The sequence below is a fragment of the Sphaeramia orbicularis genome, chromosome 5, assembly GCF_902148855.1.
Source record: "Sphaeramia orbicularis chromosome 5, fSphaOr1.1, whole genome shotgun sequence".
Taxonomy (NCBI): domain Eukaryota; kingdom Metazoa; phylum Chordata; class Actinopteri; order Kurtiformes; family Apogonidae; genus Sphaeramia; species Sphaeramia orbicularis.
This window is the reverse complement of record NC_043961.1, coordinates 60,111,983-60,134,300: the sequence shown is the minus strand read 5'-3', so window position 1 is coordinate 60,134,300 and position 22,318 is coordinate 60,111,983.

Genomic DNA, 22,318 nt, shown 5'->3' with positions numbered 1-22,318 from the left:
AAAAAACACCATCCAATCATTTTGAGCGCCCACTCGAAATGATTGAACGGTGATATGTCTATCAAACTCAACTGCCATTCGCCCCTCCCCCCTTCCCCCCTCTTCGTGTTCCCAGAGGAATCGCTTGTACAGGAAGCATAGCCAGAACCTGGCTATATTAGTTCTATTAGGATGGAAAGTTCACCTGCAAACTGTTTTGTCACAAACATAAAATACTAGGAAGTGTAACATTAGTCACACAGGTCTGAACTGGGGCTGTTCTGGAAGAGCGGGGGTGTTAGAGGAAACTGAGTGAGCGATGCATAGGTACGTGAGCCTGAGCCTCAGCCAGTGTCGGAGACAGTTCGGCCGGACCGGACCGGACCGTAGACGGCGTCGGAGCCCAACCCGGCAGAGCAGAGCCTCACGACTAATTGTTGCTGTGAAGCGCTCATGAACCCTCGGGAACAAGCATGGCGCGTGCTACCACTCTGAAGGCGTGGCTTCGAAGGGTCGTCTGAAGAAAGGGGTTTGGACTTTTGAATTGAGTATTTTCAAAATGTAGCTTGCTCGAACTGTTTTTCCAAGATCTCAGACCCCACCTTTAAGTAGCTGGGATAGGCTCCAAGCGACCCTAGTGAGGATAAAGCGGATTCAGAAAATGAAAGAATGAAGGAGTACTTATTAGTGGGACTAAGACTCCTGTCAATCACTCACAACTGGAAATAAACTGGTGTGGACATAAACATGGAGAAAAGTATCCGTCTCTTCCATGGACATTTTCATTTTAAATGTCTTCAGATGGTGGGGCTGAGAAGGACACAGTTGTTTGGAAGCACTGACATGTGGAATTATTTTTATCACCGGAGTACTTCAGTCTGAAATATCACTTAAAGGCAATACACACTGTTGATGCCGACACCCCACCCCCAATATAACTATGCGATTAATCATGATTAATAGCAGAAATCCACACAATTAATTGATTAAAAATTTTAATCACTGCCCTGCAGTAATATACATATATATATATATATATATATATATATATATATATATAGAGAGAGAGAGAGAGAGAGAAAGAGAGAGAGTTATATATATAGTTGTATAACTATATATAGTCATATATACATCATGACGCTTTACAGAGTGGGTCGAAACCAGACTCTAAGCCAATTTACAGAAACCCAACAGAATCCTCTGAGCCTATTATGGCCACTTTTGAGTACTTTTGATTTTGTAAAATTAGCCTTGTCTTAATCGGTAATGGTTCATTAGTAACACTGATGATTTATTAATAATTAAATAGATGAACATATTTCTATTAATGATGAAGGGTTTATAGTACTGACTTTTTATGAACAATTTGTTGTGTAACTGGTGGAGTTTACCTCATTTCTTTTAGTGTGTTATAGCTGTTATATTTAGTTACATTTTGTTCCAAATAGGGGGTAAAATCTACTCAACCAAAATGAATGTAAATTGTTACCTCACTTTGAGTAGATTCTAAAGGTTTGTTTTTACAATGCAGAAAAAGAACACATTTTCAACTAGAAGCACTCGGAGAGCGCAGACCTCCGCCAAGGCTGATCAGTGCCCCCCCCCCCGATCACCACCAAAATTTCATCATTTCTTCCTCATCCCATTTCCAACAAACCCTGAAAATTTCATCCAAATCTGTCCATAACTTTTTGAGTTATGTTGCACACTAACGATCAGTGGCCCCCCCCGTGGGCCCCCCCACCCCCGATCACCACCAAAATTTAATCATTTCTTCCTTATCCCATTTCCAACAAACCCTGAAAATTTCATCCAAATCTGTCCATAACTTTTTGAGTTATGTTGCACACTAACAGACAGACAAACAAACAAACAAGACAGACAGACAAACAAACAAACCCTGGCAAAAACATAACCTCCTTGGCGGAGGTAACAAGAAGCACTCTGAGAGCACAGACCTCTGCCAAGGCAGATCAGTGGGCCCCCGAGCCCCCCCCCCCCCCCAATCACCACCAAAATTTAATAATTGCTTCCTTGTGCCAGTATCAACATTTCCTGAAATTTTCATCCAAATCCGTCCATAACTTTTTGAGTTATTTTGCACTCGGACAGACAGACAGACAGACAAACCAACGCTGGCAAAAACATCACCTCCTTGGCAGAGGTAACAGCATGTCCAGTACCCGCAATGCAATGCGGAGATAAAAAGGTGTGGTCATGACTAAAACTTAGTGATTTAAATCCATTCAACTTAAACTTCCTTGTACTTTCAACTATGTCTACAAATTAGAAGAATATACTGAACATTTTATTGTAATGTAATAAAACTGAAATCATTTAAGTACATTACAATTAAAGCATTTTAGTAAATACAAAGTCCGGGCTTCCAGTGTATATGTAGGTAAGTATAATAAATGATGAGGATAAATGGAGACAGAAGTCAGTATAATGGTTAAAAGAAATAAAAATTCTTAATTTTCTGTTGGGAATTGGGATTGTGGTTCGGTAGAAGTATTAATCAATACATTGCGAGTCTCTTTTTTTTCTCACCTTTACAGACTTTTCCTGTTTTAATCATAGCAGTTGAAGAACATGTTGACATTGAATGTTTTCAAATTTACATTCAGCGTCAGGAAGGTAGTGACCTAATATCAGCAACATTTAATTATTATTATTATTATGTAAAATCCAAACTGGAGTTCCAATCTAGTTTTATAAGAAGGCAATTTCTGCGAGACAGGGGTGTCTTCATGAAACCATCTAACATTCCCCTCTTTTGTGGATTTGAATAAACTGTCGGCTATTTGTCAGTTTTTAACTCAGCACTGACATCTGTGCTTTTAATAACTCAACTTCTTCTCCTACCATCATTTGTCTTTCCTTTATAGAAATGGTGGGCCTGCAAGTGCTCCTGACTTGTCAGCTGTGATTTACCGCACCATTATAAGACCCGAGTATAAAACACAGGGCTGATAACAAATGCATGGAAAATAAAAAAATCTGCAGGTGTTTGCACTGGTGGGTTTCTGTGCTTCTCCAGGCGAAAAAATCAGACAGAGTTCCCAAGATCATTTCTCTTCTTCTTTGACGATGCCACCAATCTCTTTTCTTTCTCCCTCTCTGTCCGTCTTCCAGCCATCTCTCTTTTCCATTTCAATCTTTCACTGTTTCTCTATTCCCTGCACTTTATTCTCTCTCTGACGCCACAGAGCGTTTTTCATTGTATGATTAAGAGGAAGCGGCGCTCTTTAAATAGACCTTGACGTCACAGGAAATACACGTACGCTACATTGTAAACACGCAGGCAGAAAACCGCCACAACAAGCTGTCATAGTCGACGTGAGCCACTGAGTAAATGCAATTTGTCTGTGAGACTGGGACGCTTTGGGCCGTGTCAGCAACCGAACAATGATTTTCAACATTATCGCAGTTTATCAGATGGAATGGAGGGATGGGAATCGAGAACTGTTTCTTTTTGAGAACCGATTCCCAGTAACTCATTCCTTGGAATCATTTGCCTGTTTATATGTTATATCATGACGTTTGAGATGTTTGAATGTATTATTTTTATTCAATGGCTTTATTTGGTATGGGTTTATTGTTCTTATTTGTTGTTTTTAATTGTACAGTTTTTTTATGTTTTAATCTATTCTTGTACTTCACTCTTATTTTTTTTTCTGTACAACATCTAATTAATCTAATATAATCTAATTAATCTAATCTAATCAGATCTAATCTAATTGTATTAATCTAATCTAATATGAACTAATCTAATATTATTAATCTAATTAATCTTGTGAAATCTAATCTAAATAATCTAATCTAATGTAATGTAATCTAATAAATCTAATACGATATAATCTGATCTAATTTAATCTTGTTTTATTAATCTAATCTAATATGATCTAATCTAGTTAATCTAATGTAATCTAATATGATCTAATCTAATTAATCTAATGTAATCTAATATGATCTAATCTAATTAATCTAATGCAATCTAATCAATTTTATATAATCCAATTTAATCTAATTTAATCCAATTTGATCTAATCTAATTAATCCAATCTAATCTGATTTAATCTAAAGTAAAGATTAAAAGACAAATAACTATAAGGTGATAAATAAAGCACCATCACTTTTGTAATATTCATATAATTTACATTTATCAACAGGAAAATAAACGACACAGTCCGTTTTTACACGGATAATTTTATGTTTTAAGCACCAGGACAGAGTTGAGCTCAGGAATATCTGCGCTGTTGTAGGAATGTTTAGAAAATAAATAAATAACCCAACAGGTTTGTCCCTGTAATGAATCCAGTGCATCCAGCGGCGCTGCTCTAAAGCCACAGATCGATAGCAGAGGAGATGGCTCTGACCAGGTTGACTCACTGAGGTTCAGACCATCAGAGCCTTTTTCAATCTGCAGGCCAGAGCTCACTGATCTGGACAATCAAACTGGGACTCCTCTGATCTGGACAATCAAACTGGGACTCCTCTGCTTCTGTACTTCAGTCATTGTTTCAGCTTTTTCCTCACTCACGCTCGTTTCTTCTCGCTTTCCCACGTGCACGTTTAGCTGTCATATCAAAATTGCAGTTTTAATTTGCTTGCGACAGTGTCAACACTCTTGTTTCACATGAATCACTTTGAAATGACACAGTAACATGACACATTTTGAGTAAATACACCCCAACCCCTCCATCAGTTTATGAATCACAGAGCAGCTGCTGAACTTCCAGTCTTTTAAACTGTAACTTAAAGGTGCCGTGTGTAGGATTGTGGCCAAAACTGGTACTGCAATCCCATTCAAAATACTGTAGAGCAGGGCTGCACAATTAATCATTAAAAGATCGCGATCTCGATTCACACATGTATGCGATCTCATTTCTAAACACGGACGATTTTTAAGCATTTTATTTTACAAGCTGCATTACAAATAAATGCCCACAAATGCAGAACCGCCGCTGCCTCTTCCCTCAACCAATGGTAAAGCATCTTTACAACACATGAGCCTGTTGCTGTAGTTGAGTGAAGAAAGAGTGAATTACAGCAGAGGAACGTCTGCGGTAAAGACAGTGAAATGGATGAAAACCCCAGTGGTAGTGGTGAGTCACCCACCTGAACTGGTGCCCAATTAAGGTTCACATTTGGTGGTGTTAATCTCATGCTGGTCTTCTTTTCTGTCGTCCAGATCCAAACGTGTTTTCATTTTCACTTCTTTGACTTCTGCTGCTGTTCTTATTATATTTTCTTTTCTTCGCCGGTGACGATAACTCGGCCTTCAACCAAGAATCAAAAGTTTCACCCTCTCTAAAAATTTTATATTAAAAATATTCCATTGTGCTGCTGGGAAGCTTTTTTGCGCTGCAAACTTTCACAGATCAGCTGACGTCTCTTCATAACCACGACCATAAATGCAGCGTTTCCACTGGTAAGGTTTATCCATGCACCACACCAAACATTTCACACAAAAAACCCCATCACTGTTGTGTATTATATATATGTATAATATATAATAGACCAGGACAGGAGGGAAAAGGTAAACAAACATAAAGTTTCACTTTCACTTCTGCGGGGGGGAACAGACCGCACCACCCCGTACCCCCATTGTATAAGTGGGACAGTAACCGATGCATGCGCGGGTAACCTGCCGAAACGCACGCAACCCTCCTCAGCTGAACTGCGCATGTGCAGCCGATCCCCCACACACACACCAGCTGAAATGCATGCACGCACGTGCACCCCCGCCCCCATTACACACAGCCACACCAACAGATCAATTCCACAGCAAAAACTGCATAAGTGACCGGACTGCTTGCAGAGTGATATGAACGATGCGAACCAGAGGTAGAAGAACCCATTTTCTTCGACAGCGGTGCAATAAATATTTTGTGAAAAAAATTGTGCCAGAGAATCGCGATCTCAATTCTAAGCAAAAGAACTGCGATTCACATTTTTGCCAGAATCGTGCAGCCCTACTGTAGAGCATAGCATAACCCCAGACTAGGGGTTGCCAGATCCAGCATGAGCGACTACTAGTAGAATTTCCGCTAATTCTTGCCACCACACCATAAAGTTCACACAAAAATCATCACCAGACTGATTCAACATCAGTCTAATATATAATAGAACAGAAGTTTACACAGATTCAGGAGATAGAGAAAAGGGAAATGAGCCGCAAGTTTACCTTTTACTGTCGTGAAGTACAAGCAGCATGGATCGCTACCGTAACACCCCCCCCCCCAGTATTATAAGAAACTGGCTGACCCCCCCCCCACCCTTTCGGATTACACACCGCTAAATGAAGGTCACTTCCAAAGAAAACACTGAACTACAAGGAGCTACCATGGACAGAGACAAGTCCTACAGCGGTACCCGGTCTGTTCACCAGTCCTACACCAGTACCCGGTCTGTTCACCAGTCCCCGGTCTGTTCACCAGTCCTACACCAGTACCCGGTCTGTTCACCAGTCCCGGACCGGCAGTCTGTTCACCAGGGCCAGGAGAAGAGACTGCAGCCCGGCCCCGGGAGAAGACACTGCCGGTCTGGGACCGGGTGCAGACGGCGGTCCCGGCTCTCAGTGGTTCTTACGGTGGTCAGACTAAGGCAGAGCCAGTGTTGGTCTTCTAATTCTTCTCCTCTTTCAGTCGTCTCCATGTTTCTAATTCTTCTCCTCCAGATCCTTGTTTTGTTTCTCACTTTGTCTCTTTGTCGTATTTGGAATAATCCCTTTAGTCCTTTAAGGTTTATTCAGCTCAGACATTTGTGATCAGAAATGTTCCAGCTGCAGCTCAGTGGAACTGCCAACCTGGATGAACAAAGGTACTGACTCTGTGATTGGCAGACAGGTGATGGGCGGAGCCTCAGACCAAAACACACAATGACAACATAAACATCATTTGGGGGCTGACACTGAGCTTTTTAAATGTAAATATTCTGTCTGGACTACTACTGTCACTGAGATCAGGATTTAAATGAACAGGATTCCTTAATGCCTGATGACAGTCAAGACCATTTTATAATTACTGAGAACAGAATTCCAACAGACTGCACCTTTAAGCTCAAGTCCTTGGCCTTACCACCTCCAAAAACAAAAGTCAATTAATGTATATTATAGAAATCTAGAAAACTGGAGCAATGATAATGGTAATGATAATGAGAAAAAAGAGGAGAGGAGGAAGAAAAAAGAAAAGGCTGTCACTATTATTGTATTTGGGATTAGAGCTGAAATGATTGATTGATTAGATGCTTGAAGTGAATGCAAAAATTTAAGATTCCATTAATCGACTCAAATTGAGTGACGAGAAATATTCTACTGCAGTTTTCCTGAACTGAAGTGTCTTTGTGCGTCACAATAAGCGTCCGTGTGAAACAACGGTGGAACCAATGTTTAACAGCAGAGAAATGAAGGAAACAATGCTGAAGTTTCAGGAGAATTGTGGTTGAATGATTTTTTTTTTTTTTTGATCACTTTGAGTCGATCAATTGTTTCAACTCTATTTGGAATTACTGATTTTAATTTTTTTTTGTCTTTCCTTTCCCCTTTCCTTATCCTTCCTTTCTCTCCTCTTTTTTTCCTTAAGCTTCTTTCTATACCATTATTTAAAACCCTTTACTCATTTCCTGCTTTCGTAAACTCACATCCTTTCTCCCTTGTAATTACTAGTCCAGTGGTTTCCAACCTTTTTTGTCTCGTGACCCCACAAACATCACAAATTTCTGGCGACCCCAGACATTCAAAACTGAGACATATTTCTCTTGGAGATGTCTTAGTGGGGCCAGACGGGTGAAGAAATCTTTCCATTCTCTGTATGGTCCGGTTTCAACTGTGTCCAGGCCGGTTGAAGAGTACAGTCTACTCTCGTTATACCGCCACCTTCCGTTCACGGCCAAATTGGCGGTATAGCGAAAATGGCGTTACAACGGGTTGCGTCCATAATGTGCATGTCTTTACTATATGATGTCTATGCTGCCTCCGTTAACCCGTTCTAATTGCGTTTCTAAATAAATCTTGATTCTGTTATGTTGTAAGGGATCATTTAAAGTGGGGAAACATTTTAAGTATTATTATACCGTGTCGGGAAATGACACCCCATCATCTTGAGGCTTTGGCTTAATCCCACGTCCTCTTCCCGACATCCTGACCTACTGAGTGTTCTGCGATAAATGAACGGTGGCCGTTCCGTAGACCTACTCGTAGCTTGTCGCGATCAGCGTCTGGCGCGTTTGTTTCAGTGCATTGTTAAAATTTATGTGTACTCGATGGCAATCACGCTGGCGGTATAACGGTCGGGAAATCAATGGTATAAGTGTTGTTTGTGCATGGAACTGGGCTGGCGGATGGCGATAGGCGGAAATGGCGGTAGCTAATGGAATAATGCATTGGGGATTTTTGTGCGATGGTTTTGGTCGGCGGTGAGCGAAAATGGCGGTATAACGGCGGGCGGTTTAGCGAGAGTAGACTGTAGTAGTAACGCATGTGGTCACTTAATCGGGTCATTCTAGATATGTCCTCTCAATTATTATATCCTGCAATTTATTTGAACTGGATTTTTATCAGGAAAAATGTGTGGCGTTTTAATGATAATGAAATATATAGTGAATCATTAAAAAAATATTTTTTATTAGTAATTTATTTACAATTTTTTTGAATCAATTACTAGAAATTTCAGGCAACAGGTGATTTTTAGATAATAGATGTGGAAAATCTTATACCAAGAAATCTTACCAAGATAATTTTCACTTATTCCACTGGCAGATTTTTTGCTTGAATTAAGCAAAAAAAAAAAAAAAAAAAATTAAACAAAAAAAAATCTTGAATTAAGCAAAACAAAAAATCTTGAACTAAACCAGAAAATCTTGAATTAAGCAAAAAAAGGATCTAAGGCTGCATACTGGCTCATAGTCAACTAGCAACTCATCTATATAGCTAGGGGCCAGACCCATTCTGGCTTTAAAAGTGATCAGTAAAAACTTAAAATCAATTCTAAAACACACAAGGAGTCAATGGAGGCAAGCCAGGACAGGGGTGATGTGATGTCATCTGTTCAAACCAGTGAAAAGCTGAGCTGCTGCGTTCTGGACCAGTTGGTGGCGAGACAATGATTTTTGGCTGATGCTGGACAGAAGTGAGTTACAGTAGTCGAGTCTGGTGAAAGTGAAAATTATCTTGGTAAGATTTCTTGAAATCAGATTTTCCAGATCTATTGTCTATAAATCAGTTCTTATATCTCACTGAAAAGTTCCTCTTTAGGTGATTCTGTCTGATTTTAAGTGTGATCAGATATTTGGACTAGAAATGAGTAAAACACACTTGGTAAGATTTGGATTTTTGCAGTGTATGATAAACCTACACAATGACATATTGTGTAAATGCCATGAAAATGATGTCTAAGTTTTGTTTTTCACCAGCACACACCTTTATTATAAGATGACAGTTGACTTACAGTGTTTCCTTCCATATCTTCTGACCCAGTAGTGGACACAGTTTCATTGCTTGTCGTCTACATGTTTGTTGCTGCTGCAGCTGCGTGGAATTCCCTTCCCACAATGCACTTTGCGACAAAATTACGAAAAGGCCCTAATGACGTATGGGTTTGATATGTAAACAAACTGACTGTTTACGATGGAGTCATCGTCACCGTTAGGGAGGTGATTTAGGTTTGTTAGCACGGAAAGACTAATGGATTAGTGATCATTAGGATATGAGTGGGGTTGAACACATTTGAAGAAAAATCTGTGATGAAAGTCACACGCTGCTTTAAGGGAATTATCTCTTAATGAAGAACTTCATGTCAGTGCGTTATCTTCAAAGGGCTTTTTCATGGATAAAATATCTATTATAATCTTTCTCGATGGGAAGTTGAACACGTGCTTTACTTTAGGCCTGTACAGTTGTCTTTGACACATTGGGAAATTGTGATAAAAAATTGTCATGTGACTGGAGTTGCATGCAAATGCATTACTGCCTTAAGTGTTTTTTGTTAAATGACTTGACCTTTATTAAGTTTTTGTTTTTTAAAATAAAAAAGAGGCTATTAATAATAACGATAATAATAATAATAATAATAATAATAATAATAATAATAATAATAATTAGAAAATAATAAAAAGAAGAAATAATACATTTAACATATGAATTTTTTTTGGGCTGTTCTTTTTTCTTATAGTGTATATTTTTTTGGGCTGCTCACTGTTTTTTCTTATATGGATAATTTTTTTGGGCTGTTGCACCTCTGGGCCACTGCACACGGTTGCCTCACAGAGCTTTACAGAATTAGTTGAATATGAAAACAAACAACAGTCAAATAAACAGCAGATGAAGGAAATGGAATGGATGGAATCATGTCAGTATTTAGTTACTGTATAAACCCTAACCAGTCAATAATGGCAGTAATTGCAATAATAAAAGGTTAAAAAAAACCTGTTAACTGGCTTTATTATCCCCGTAGGGATAATACAGTCTCTGCATTTTACCCATGCTAATATACACACAGTGTCCTGCATTAGCGATTAGCATTAGCCGGTGGCACACATTAGGAGCAGTGATCTGCCATTAGAGGCGTTCAGGGACCAACTCCAGATCTTCATCAGCACCAGGGTCAGGAGCATTAACAGGAAAGTGATCCTATATATAACTGTTACAATGGCAGAGGGAAACACAGGATCCAGAGCAAACCCACAGCATACAGACACAACAGAAATGAGTGGCACTCAGTAACTGTCACCGAAAATAAAATCTGTTTTCAGCAGGTCCAAGAATGATCACATGTATCTACACTCAAAAAAAATAATCAGTGGGATGAACATAAAGTAACCCATTTCTGAGTATGTACACGTTGCTGCCTAGGTTCGTAGGAGCTAAGAGTAATGGCAATAACCGATAAGACACAGATAAATGTAGTTATTGTGAACTTTTAGTTAGAACAATATTCAGAATATACAGAATACAACACCTATGGGCCAAAAAACCTGATAAAATAAAATGTCCCTTTAAAGATGTTCCTTCCTAGGAATGTTCCATTGTGGATCCAGTAAGTTCAAGTCAGTCAGTCAGGGAAATAGTCAAGTCAGGAAAATGTCCAAAGTGGACTTTGGTTGGTGTCTGTCAGAGACACAGACACAATCCTACCACAGGGTCTGCTGTAGAGTAGGGGGGAGGCTCAAAATTGGACTGGGAGGCTCACCATCAACTGGATCAATGGTCTTCCTTGTTGGACATAAGGACTGAAGACTCCTTTTTTCCTCGCATCCCAAAAAACCTGACCTGTATTTTACAAAACAGGCTTACAGTATATATTCTGATGCAATATTATCTAATCAAGTTAATCAGGTCCATTCAAAGTGTTGTACAACACTGTATTTTATCAATTAGGAAAATAACTGAGTATAGTTAAACTATCTGTTTACTACAGTTACCTTCATAACAGAAGTTCTGTAGAATCAAAATATATCATTTTAACTCTTTACAATTACATGAAATACAATTATATCACATTTTACCAATGAATTCACTCATTTTATGAAGAACACATTACACTTTAAAGTAATAACACAACTTGAATTTCCTTCATGGGTACTGTCTTTCTTTTTAACCTTATTTAACATAAGAGTTAGATTTTAAACAAAGGAAATGAAATACATTCTTTTTGACGTGCCGGTTTACTTTCTCGCTGGCTTCTAGTAAATAAAGTGAATAGAATATGGAAGTATGAGCATTTACCCCCTGAAGTTAGCTGTAGGTGTAGCCCTGGTCTAAGACTGGATAATACATTGTCATTCTATGGGATGTTGGTGACATTTCCTTTAGAGAGGTAAACCGTGATTATAACCAGGACAAAACACTGTCATTCTAATGAATTACAGTGTCATTCCACTGAGTATAAGTGTCATTCCATTTGCCAAGGGAGCAGTTGTTACGCCAAATCTTAGTGGTCATTCGTTATTCCATGTCATTCTGATTAAGAAGGCCCAACGGAGTGCCAGTGTCCGTTACTCCTCCAATCGCAACAGTGTGTCCTGCGGGTCCATCTAACATCGTACCACAAAGAAACACAACGCAGAGAAAATACCACCGGTCACACATATCAATATGAATATTATATTCACCATTTAATTGCTTTACAGTAAAATACAACCTTAGAACTAAACATGAATTGTACAAAATACTCTGAAGCACAACTAGCATAGCCACCTGGTGCTAACTCCACATACACACACATATAGAACATGCTAGAACTAGCTTACCAAGCAGTTTCCCACAGAAGTCAGGGGAAATAAAAGTACTTCCTCGACGGTTCTCCGACCTCTAAAACAAATTTTAAATCAGATTATATCGTTTGCTAAATAATTTCTTACTTCCAATGCGAAACAAGCAGGTTTTCATACCTTTTTCTCTCAATTTTCTTTGCCACAGACGGAAGAACAGATGCGGTTTTCAACCCATGGATTAGCCATGTTAAGTTGCATGAGCATTATTATCAACATGCGACTTCCGGTTTCAGCCAAGATAAATTTCCGTTTTTCAAAATAAAAGCCAAACTGCATATACACGTAAAATGAAAAGAAATAATGATGAGAGTGAAAAAAAATACACTTTTAATCCTTACCAAGCGGGTTACACCAACAAAATTATGGAAAGAATTTCCACCTAATTAAAATGCTTTCATTTAGCGAGACACAGTTTTGTATAACCAACTAATTGTAAGTTTGTTGAGTCGTCATAAAGTGTTGGCGTTACTGTTACGTATGTGCCATGTATGGGTCCAACTTCATTTGTAGAAGCTGTTAATTGTCTTGGGCCACATTAACCTGTTTAACGATTATGGATTACTTATTTTGACAGGGTAGATACAGCAGTATTTTTAAGAAGTACTATTGGACGTCCCGATCCGATCTACAGATCTGTATTGGCTGCCGATCTGGCTTTTTTTAGAAGATCGGATCGGATTTAGTCACTAGATCAGGCCGATCCGGACCTGGTTCTGGGGTAAACACACATCCTGCTCCCTCAAGTTAAAGTTTCCGAAGGAAAGGGGAAAGGAAAATTAGCTGCACAACAGCGGTAGGCTCAGAATGAATTAGTAAAACGTCTACAGGTTTCACTTTCACTTTAAAGGTGCGGGATATGTTTATTTATGTTTATGTTTATGCATTTGGCAGACGCTTTTTTCCAAAGCGATTTACAGGGGAAAACCGATCAAATCACTCAATCAATCAATAGTGATGGTGATGGGACTTTTGGCTCTTTGAAGGGAGCCGTTCAATCAGGAGCCGTTCATTGAAAAGAACCGTTCAACTGACTGGCTCTTTTATGTTTTTTGCATTATTTTGAAACACAGATGTTTTAATGACTAAATAGGCTACATGTGAGGATTGACATTACATTTTAAAGGTGTTTAATTGGCGCGGCAGTAAATATTATCTTACTGTAAAAAAGACTAGTTAGCTCAAATGTGTGGGATAAATCCATGACATGAGAGGTGACATTAGACAAATGATGGAATTTGACCAAAAACATCACGGTACATTATGTGGACTAGTCTGTAGGCTAAGAATGAAGAAAAAAATAAAACATTTTCTAATGAAATAACATTTTATTCTCCTCAAAACAAGAATAATAAATGTGTGTAAACATACAGAAAAAATTGCACAAAACACAACAGTGATTAATCACTGCAATTACAGTACTTAAATACCTAAAAAACTGTAGTGCAAATAAAATACTTCAAGTAACATTGTAAAATACCTGATATCTCTAATGTAAATATCAAAATGATACCACATCAGGCGTTCTCTCACTTCTACTCTGTATATAAAGCCAATGCCTCCCCACGGACACTAAATTGACAGGCAAGACATTCCCTCCTTAAAAAAAAAAAATGAACGGCTCTTTACAAAGACTCGGTTCCCATCGTTCGTTTCAAAGAGCCGTTCAAAAGATTCGATTTGTTCATGAACATCACATCACTAGTGCGGGAGACTTTTGTGAACAATTTTTCCTCAGATCTGTCCATCCTCAGTCATATCCTCAGTATCATGAATCTGTTCGTCTGTCTGTCATTACTCACCTGAATCTCTTCCTTCACGGTGAACAGTTTCTTAGTTCCATCCAACAGAAACAAACCATGTGTTTACAAACAGAGCCGGGAGGGAACTTGAGCATCTGAGGAATTTTGTCGTGACGTGCATGGTGGGAAACGGAGCTTTGCACAGCTGTCTGACAAACGGAAACGGCAGGAGCTCCCTTCCCTCTGTGCATATTCCTCCAGCTGTTTCCGCGTTTCAGCCGTTTCCGCGTCGTGTTTGTTTCATCCATATAATATCATATGGATGCACTGCTGCTGCTGCTGTCAGGTGACTGCGCAAACCTCCCTTTCCCACAGTGCACATTGCGACAAAATTCCTCAGATGCCCGACTTACCTCCTGACTCTGTAAACACATGGTTTGTTTCTGGTGGATGGAACTAAGAAAGTGTTCACTGTGAAGGAAGAGATTCAGCTGAGGAATGACAGACAGACGAACAGATTCATGATACTGAGGGTATGACTGAGGATGGACAGATCTGGGGAAAAACTGGTCACCAAAGTCTCTCGTACCTTTAACGTGATGCGCAAGTCGTGACTTTTTCAACCCATGGGGCTTTAGTGGAATTATTTGACCCAACCCAACCCGCCCCACAAATAAACTGACATTCTTTTCAGCCGCCCCAACCCGACCCACGACTAACCCACTGATGTGCGCATCACTAACGTACGGCCGCTGAATGGACCCCTATATTCGCAAAAGCTACTTAATGTTTTTCATGGCATCCATAGACTGGCTACAGCAGTGGTAAACATATGGCCTGTGGGCCAAAAGTGGCCCACCAAAGGTTCTAATTTGTCGCACAGTGTGAATTTGGAAAGTGCAAAAATTCTACTAGTTATTCAGAGTCAAAGGTGTCATAGAGGTTTTAGTTCAGGTTCCACATTCAAACCAACTGGGATCTACAGTCAAATAAAATTAAAATAACCTATAAATAATGACTCCAAATTTAAATCAAAATTTTATTGTAAAAAGTCGGTATCGGATCGGTATCAGATCGGTGTGAGCAAAACTAATCCTGAAAATATCAGATCGGATCAGAAGCAAAAAAATCCAGATCAGGACATCACTGAGAGGTACAATGACACTACTTAATCAATATTTAAGTAAGTTTAATCATTAGATGATTACCCATAGTCAGTTAGGGTCAAGGCTAGACTAAATGATGCCACCTTCTGCTCTGGAGGGGTACTGCAGATGGGGTTCCTACCTAAACCCATTAGGTTGTGTTGACATAAAGGAATCTTGTAGTTTTAAGGATTTTATATGTCATGTTAAACTACATGATTTAAAAATGTTTAACCACTAAACTGGACTACACCTACTGTTCAAACCACCGTAGATCACTTAAATCACTGTTTCGCTTTAAAACACTGTGTCCTGAAATGTGTAAATACAATCAGAAGACTTTATTTACAGTATGTATGCATGTATGTATGTATGTATGTATGTATGTATGCATGTATGTATGTATGCATGTATGTATGCATGTATGTATGTATGTATGTATGTATGTATGCATGTATGTATGCATGCATGCATGTATGTATGTATGTATGCATGTATGTATGTATGTATGCATGTATGTATGCATGTATGCATGTATGTATGTATGTATGTATGTATGTATGTATGTATGCATGTATGTATGTATGCATGCATGTATGCATGCATGCATGCATGCATGCATGCATGTATGTATGTATGTATGTATGTATGTATGTATGTATCTATCTATCTATCTATCTATCTATCTATCTATCTATCTATCTATCTATCTATCTATCTATCTATCTATCTATCTATCTATCTATCTATCCATCTATCCATCTATCTATCTATCTATCTATCTTAATAGAACCTACATGTTATACTTGTGTTGTTCGAACCCATGTTGCTTTTTCTGACTGAATAAAACATCTGATATACATGTTAAACACAAATAAAAACAACTCTTGTGTTTCTAAAGCACAGAGTTAATGGCAGATTAATTGTAAATTTTCTTCCGGTGTTTACATTTTGTGCTTTAGTTGCTAAAGAATAATAAAAATGTCACCTTTATTTCACATATAGTGTCTCCGTTCATCTTCAGGTCCATTTATTCTCTCTGGTTCGTCCTCTGTGAAGCACCGGGGCTTTTGTCAGTTGCATGTGTCTTACATAAGAATGACACATCAGTGGTACTTTTATGTAAGAAACATCATCAAGCGGACCAAATGAATTTTCTGTTCCTCCCTTTTCTCTGAGGTGTTTTTTTTTACACAGCAGGGGTGAGGGCTTGAAAATGAAGGAGCAGCACTCAGGTAGAGGAAGGGTCTCAGCGAGCAGGAGGGGATTGAAAAATGTCATCTGTTTATTTTCTCTGGCTTTAAAAAAAACTTTTTTTTTTTTTTACCTCCACTAGGAGGTATTGTGATCAATTTGCTTTGTGTGTTTGTTTGTTTGTGTGTTTGTTTGTTTGTGTGTTTGTTTGTTTGTTTTTTTAGCAACTTTAGTGTAAAACTCTTCCACCCATCTTTCCCAAATCTTCCCCACAGATAGGCCTAGGCCCTGGGACCAACCCAGTCCATTTTGGTCCCAGTAGGCCAAAGTTCAAGGTCACAACATCTACAATTTTCCATCTGTCATCATTGAGCCATTTTCCAAAATTCATACATAATTCAAAACATCTCCGATTAGCCTCCAATTTGATCCACCTGTAGCTTAGAACAATATCTTGTATCTGGCACAAAATTGTCCACATCCACTGTGGAATGTGGACTCTGTGGTCATTTATATTTAACATTGAAAATCCCATTTACCACACATTTAAAATTAGAACTCAATAAATATTGATTGAACTTTAATATAATTTGACATACACATGACTGGTACCAAGTGGGGATGTAACGATTACTGGTATAACGATAAACAGCGGTAAAATTGCAGACAGTTAGTATTACCGTTTAAATTCTAAATATCATGATAACCATGTTTGATTACCGCACTTTTCTGGAGAAAACGCCTATGTAAAGATCTGCTTTTATGTCAAATATTTGAGTATAGTTTGAATTTATTGCAATTTTAATTTTCTATACCTAATATTTGGAACCAATATTCACTTTTAAAGTCTTTGAAAAGGTTCATTAAACATCTGTGTGTTATTTATGCAATAAATTATATACATTTTTCAAATCGGATTTTAAATTTTTTTTGGCGTGCGTTTTCTGTCCTTTTATGTTTTTATAGTAGGTTAAAGTGAAAAAATAATAGACAGATGATATAGATGAAGTTGTGCTGAAAAAAACGATCCCAAACATGGGTATAGTAAACATTTGTTTATATAGTATATAAAGGCCAAATCACAAGGACTGAAAAATAGACAAAATAGGCTCAGACCACTAAGGGTTAATATTTGAATGTTTCTGCAACAGAAGGGACACTGTGCCAATTATTTTATTTTATTTATATATTTTTAAAAATACAACTTGGTTAAATTATTTCAGTGTGTGTATCAGTACTTTTTGAACATTTTCAGCACAATTTCAGTAATACCGTGATAATAATGATAACCATGATAATTTTGGTCACAATAACTGTGATATGAAATTTTCATATGGTTCCATCTCTGGTACCGAGCTTCATCTTTTTCTGCTGTATGGAACAACCTTGAAATTGTTTAATTTAAACGGAAATAGTCGATCCACACATGCACAGCGTTCGGGGTGCTTGGCGGAGGTTTGCGTTCTCTGAACACTTGTTTTTGTTTTGTTTTTTTATTGTAGGGAAAGCAGACAGATGGCATTGACAACTGGCAGAGAGATACATGGACTGAGAGAAAAAGAAATAAAGAAAAGGCAGGAAAACAAAGAGAAAATAGAAACGAGAAAGAGTGAAGGAAGGAATGAAACGGTGGAGAGCAGACAGACAGACAGACAGACAGGGTGGATGCCAGGGGTATGGGTCTCAGAGATAAAAACCCACTGGACATTGCTACTTGGACTGAAGCCCCCCCCCCCCCCCCCCCCCCCCCCCCCATCTAAGCCCCTCCAGCTACATGCTCGCTTGCTCAGACCATCTGGGAGAAAAGGGGATTGTTTCTGCACACAGACCTACAGTGCCAGCTTCCTCCACTGCCTGATCTGAGGGCTTTGGAAAACCCTACCACTGCTGCTTCAAACACAGTCAACACAACAGATGAATGTATGCCATTGTACCGGATCTCAAAGGGGGATAAGGAGAAGATGAAGCAGAGAATACAGAGGATGTGCTTTTAGAGTACAAATGTTACGGGTTTGGGGAAGAAAACGGACTAAATATAGCTGCAGACATCAGTCATTTAGGGTTTTAGGGCGACTATGGCAGTGTATTTGCAATTTGAGCGTCTTTGTCAAATGAAAGACTTATGATAATCAACGATAAGGATTAGGGATGGGAATCCAGAACCGGTTCTTTTTGAGAACCAGATCCCAGTAGCTCGATTCCTTGGAATCGTTTGCCTGCCTGCTTAACGATTCTGCTTATCGATTCCACCTTCGTTGCACATGTGCGATGACGTCACGCGTACGCTGCATTGTTTTGGTCAGAACGTAGACAACATGGAGTAGAGGCAGAAATGGTCCAAACAGACCACAGCAGGTCCAAACAGACCACACCAGGTCTAAACAGACCACACCAGGTCCAAACAGACCACATCAGGTCCAAACAGACCACAGCAGGTCCAAACAGACCACACCAGGTCTAAACAGACCACAGCAGGTCTAAACAGACCACACCAGGTCCAAACAGACCACACCAGGTCCAAACAGACCACAGCAGGTCCAAACAGACCACACCAGGTCCAAACGGACCACACCAGGTCCAGTTGAACTCTGTCAAAGCTTCCATTTCTTCTAAAGGTGGAATCCCTCCAATCTGTTCAAACATTTGTCCACATGTGATTCATTTGATTCTCTACTCAGCGGTGCTTGTGAATCTAGCAGCAGAGTGAACACCAGGCCGTCATCTGGGCCCAGTTCTGGTTCCGGTTCGGGCAACAAACGTTGTACCCCCTCAAATACAAGTTTCCAAAGGCAGGGGAAAGGAAATGAGGTGCACAACAACAGGAGACGAGCAGAGTTGAACCGGTTCCACGTAGTGGAAATGTGGCAATAGAAGAATTAGTAAAGAGTCTGTAGTTTCACTGTCACTGCACCCCACCCCCCCACCCCCCCCAAGCCGGGCCCGGCGTCATCTGTTCTTATTATTTGTTCATACTGTATATGTTCTATTTTCTGTGCAGATGGAAATATAGAAGACAGTTAATGCAAACACACCTGTTTGGACTCTTTTATTCCCTCACCCAATGAGAATCGATAAGAGAATCGATAAGGAATCAGATCAATAAGCAAAGTTGATAATGTAATCGGAGTTGTTAAATTCTTATTGATTCCCATCTCTAATACTGATCTAAACCAGTGGTTTCCAACCTTTTTTGTCTCGTGACCCCATTTTAACATCACAAATTTGTGGAGACCCCAGATATTCAAAACAGAGACTTTTTCTCTTGGATGTCTTAGCGGGTCCAGGCAGGTGAAGAACTCTGTCCATTCTCTGTTCAGTCCAGTTTCAACTGTGTCCGGGCAGGTTGAAGCGTAGTAACGCATGCGGTCACATGACCGGGTCAATTCAGATATGCTCTCTTAGATATTATATCCTGCATTTTATTTGAACTGGATTTTTATCAAGAGAACTGTGTGGTGTTTTAATTATAATGAAACATATTATCATTAAAAAAATATTTTTTATTTGTAATTTATTTCCATTTTTTTTTAATCAATTACTGGAAATTTCCAGCGATGGGTGATTTTTAGACAATAGATGTGGAAAATCTTATTTCAAGAAATCTTACCAAGATAATTTTCACTTGTTCCACTGGTAGATTTTTTTTTTTGCTTAATTCAAGAATTTTTTTTTTTTTTTTGCTTAATTCAAGAACTGTTCAGCCCTGCGATGAACTGGTGACTTGTCCAGGGTGAACCCCGCCTTCGCCCCTATGTAGCTGGGATAGGCTCCAAGCGACCCTTGTGACCCTAGTGAGGATAAAGCGGGTTCAGAAAATGAATGAATGAATAATTCAAGAATTTTTTTTGTTTAATTCAAGCAATAAAAAAATCTCAGAGTAAATTTAAAGTTAATTATATCAAAACTGGGAAAAATGAAGAAAAAGACAGTCTAACCATGAGGAAAAAAGGAAATTAATGTTTGTGTACATCTAAAGGATAAAGAATTCCATTGCATTGTTGCACTTGTTGTATTTCTTAGGGCAGGTGTTTGTCTTTGCAGTCAGCTACAGCTATTGATGGAAGGTTTAAACACACACACACACACACACGCACACACACACGCACACACACACACACACACACACACACACACACACACACACAGGACCAACCCCAGATGTAGTCGCAGAAAAAATTCTTGGCCCACCCCTTGTTTTCTTCAGTTTCTTGTTCATTTTAATTCCTGGTCCAACTAAAGGTCCATTTGTTTGGACAAATATAGTGAGAACAACAAACACAGCTCATAGTAGTTTAATTTAACAGCTGATATCTATGCATTTTCCATGTTTCCTGGATAAAAACCAAAGTCCCTTCAGTTCTTCCATCAGTATCTGTGTCACTGTACTGACAAAAACAGTGCTTTTATTCATTCCATGTTTTCTTTTCTGTTTTAGTCACATGACACACACAGGAGTTAGGACTGGATTACAGAACCACTGTTTTTGAGGACTTTGGATGGTCTAATAATTTTTTCCGCGACTGCATGATCAGTGTCAGATTGTAATACAATTCTGTCAGTGTATGTTTTCTGTTTTCTATTGTAAAAAAATACAATTTACTGCAATGTATGCGGGGAACTGGGTGTGTTTGTTTTACTTTTGTATAAATATAATCCATGTTTTACTGACCAGTAACACCAGATTTCTGTGGATCGATAAAGCCATAGCGGCAGTATTTCTCTAGGGCTGCACACTTATGTATGTATGCATGTATGTATATATGTATGTGTGTATCTTTATTTAAGCAGGACAGTGCACATTAATGAACTCATTTATACATTTCATTTCAGTATAAAGATGTAAATATGCTGGAGTTAGCGCCAATGCTAATTTTCATCCGCAGTCCCCACATAATAAATAACAGAGATCTGTGCAATACAAAACAAAACAAAAATATAATAAGTGTAGTACAGAGCAAGACAGTGCAATACACTGCAAAACAGTATAGTTCAATACACTACAATATAGTACATACCAAGAACCAAAATAAACATTTACTACTTAAAAGACAATGCACTATGTGTCAGAGATTAAACTAAACATTCAGATATCTCTTTAAATTGCTAGTGTTCACATGTTTGGTTGTTTCTTATGAGGGGAGGCTGGGCCTGGACGTTGGGAACGAGCAATTATGCTCTTTGGAGATGTAAGTGTGTGAAAATGGGAACGTTCAGGACTTAATGGTGGAAAAGTCTGAATTTGAGCTGCTCTGTAATCTGTGGGGTAAGCTTGCCCTCTGCTGGCTGTTTGTATGATGTGCATCAGTATCTGCACAGGTGTACTGCAGCTGGCATTTCCAAAAGACAGCCTTATACTGCTTTAATATGAGTTATAAGTAGTCTAAAATGGAGATTAACTTTCATGTTACTTTTGTTTTTGCTGAGCAGAGACATAGTCGCGGAAAAAAATTAACCCTTTCATGCATAGTGGTCACTCCAGTGGACAGTTCTTCTCCAGCTGGTCTCTTGTACAGGGGTTGGACAAAATAATGGAAACACCTTAAAAAATATAAAAAAAAAAAAAATAAATAAAATTTACTTTACTTACTTAAAAATCAACAAAATATAATTTAATATGGTGTAGGTCCGCCTTTTGCGGCAATTACAGCCTCAATTCTCCGAGGTATTGATTCATACAACTTGTGAATTGTTTCCAAAGGAATTTTCAGCCATTCTTCAGTTAGAATACCCTCCAACTCTTTTAGAGACGATGGCGGTGGAAATCGACGTCTTACTTGAATCTCTAAAACTGACCATAAATGCTCAATAATGTTGAGGTCTGGGGACTGTGCCGGCCATACGAGATGCTCAACTTCATTAGAATGTTCCTCATGCCATTCTTTAACAATTCTAGCTGTATGGATTGGGGCATTATCATCTTGAGGTGAAGGTGTTTCCATTATTTTGTCCAACCCCTGTATATTCATGGGTGTTTTTTTTTGTTTGTTT